Source organism: Arachis ipaensis, chromosome B01, assembly GCF_000816755.2.
Source record: "Arachis ipaensis cultivar K30076 chromosome B01, Araip1.1, whole genome shotgun sequence".
NCBI lineage: Eukaryota > Viridiplantae > Streptophyta > Magnoliopsida > Fabales > Fabaceae > Arachis > Arachis ipaensis.
In genome coordinates, this window is record NC_029785.2 from 58,150,243 (window position 1) to 58,152,996 (window position 2,754).

The window sequence follows — 2,754 nt, forward strand, 5'->3', positions numbered from 1 at the left end:
ATTCATAAATTATTAAAAATTTCAAATTGATAGTTATTTTAATATAAAATCCAAAATAAATATATTTATCATAGAGTAAAAATAATAAAATATTAATTGTTCTTGTTCCATATTGTTTTAAAATAGTTTGATATTCTTAAAATGTTAGTTAAAATATGTATTTTAAATTTTAATTTTAAATTTTTTACTATTTTTTTCTTTACGAAGGACCGAGTCAACCTGTTCAACCAATAATTTACCGGTTCAACCAATGATCCAGTGACCCAATAACCTAACCGATTCGATCACCAGTTTGGTTGTAATAACTATGACCTCCATGTAGTAACCATAGGATTGTTAAAATAAAATAAAAAAGAAACTTATTATTTTCCAAAACCCCATTTTTCATCTTTAATTTCCCAAATCAGATTTTCTGTAATATTTAGGGCGAATTCGCCTAACCTTGGTGAACTCCACTTCAATTCTTTCCAAAATCCACGAAAACTCTAATTTCTAAGCCATTATTATCGTATCCAATAGTACATACAGATACACAAAAATACACGGACAACAAGCATGACTTCTTCAACATTGTTGGCGACAATGGCAACTATTTTCATAGTCTCAAAAAATGGGAATAAGCCATATTTATCAAGGATTTTTTTTATTATTAATAAAAAAACTATTATTTCCCCTATAAAAATGACATATTACTATGTTCCATTATGTATTTCTACGGATTCTGGAGATGATAACGGTTGCCATTGTCTACTGTGAAGCTTAAAAATTTGCGTTAGCCATTTTTTTTTCAAATTTGAAGTGGAGTTCGCCGGGAGATTAGGCGAAATCTATAAAAAAATGTATTTACGAAATTAAAGTTGAAAAATAGGGTTTCGAAAAATAATTATTTTCTATTTTATTTTAAAAAAAAATCTAGTAACCATACTTTTTCATTTTTTTAACTCCTTGGATAAAAGAATAACAAAAAACCGCAACAGGAAGCTTAGTTTTTGGTAACACAAAGTCCAGCCCAATCAATTGATACGTTTGCACAGCGCCAGCGCCGTTACGAGAGTTGCAAGCCAGCCATGACGCATGACGAGCGCGCCTAAAACAAGCCTGTCCCACCGCCTCCCTGTATCTCCACACCTTAGACACGTGTCCCCAGGCATTCACGCAGAAACTTGGCAGAAGGAATAAGGGAATATCTGTATACATGTTGATCTGTATACTATAATTATCCTATATATATATATATATATATAAAGTGAGAGGGAGAAATATTGCTCAGTAAAGGAAGATAGAGAATTATTATTGTTGTTGTTATGTGTATTCCTTTTGTCCCGTATATACTTTTATAGGCATACAAAATTTTTTTTTCAAATTTCATTAATATTGTTTCGTCTATAACTTACTTCTTTTTAATATGGAAAAACTCAGCCGCTCATATTAATGGTCATCCACATCATATACTTATCTTAACAGTAAACAATTTCTGAAGCTAGCAATTTCCTAACGAGAAAGTTTGAGTGGTCAATCTATTTTTAGTTAATATGTGATTAACAATGTTATTTTTACTCAATGTTATTAATATATTCTTTTGGATAATAAATATATTTATCGTAGAATATTGAAAAAATTGAATAGAAAAGTAATAACAAATAGATAACATATAACAAGAAGATATGATTATTTTACTATTTCTGATTTGGTTCATGATTATTGTAATTAAGGAGAAATGATAAGATATGATTACGGTACATCATCTCTTAGGAGTTCTTCAGTGCCGTCATTATTCATGAGGTGAGCCTCTACTATTTTTATGATACGAGAAAAGAACGAAGATAAAATAATAATCTCTTATCTTGCATTCAGGTTTGATTTTAATTTTATGATTATGAAAAAAAATTCGTTTAAAATTTTATGAATAAGATAGAATTTTAAATAGGGTAAATTATCAAAATCGCACCTAAATTTTTAAAACGTTAACAAAATTAACCCTCATTTTTTTAGCGACAAACATGTTCTCAAATTATAAAATGTGACACAAATTAAAAAAATATTTTTTTTGTAAGTAAGAAATAATTTTTGTATTTGACAAATCATGTATACATTTAACTCAAAATTTTATAAGAATATTTGGATAATTATTTAGAAAGTATATACTAAAAATTGGATAAATATTCGATCTCCATACATATTTTTTTTATTTTTTAAAAGTATTTTTGGTCAATAATAAAAAAAATTATAAAAAATATACTCAACATAAAAATAATAAATTTTAAAGATAAAATTATCTCAGTTTTCTAATAATGATTGTAAAAAACGTATCAAAATCCAATATATAAAGTATGTTTTGAAATTATATGTTTAACGTTACACTACAAGAAAAACAGTGAGTATCGCCAGGTTTACCAGCGATAAAGGCGCCAAAATTCGTCAGGTTAAATTATTACCAGTGGATTTACGTTTCTGATGGTGAATTTGCCGGTAATAATTGAAGAAAATCAAAAAAATATGCACATAAGTTAGGATCGGATTTACCGTCGGATAATCCACGGGTAAACTCATTTTGTGAAATGTTGCATTTTGATGACTCGCAATGATTTACTGTCGGATTTATCCCACGGTAAATCTGATGGTAATTTTAATTTGCCCTAAATTCAAAGTGCGAATGCTCTCCCCCTTCATTTCGAATCCGTCTCTCTCTACCCTTTCTTCTCCCACTCTCTCTCTAACCCTCTTCTTTCCTGTCGCTCCATCAACCCCACCATC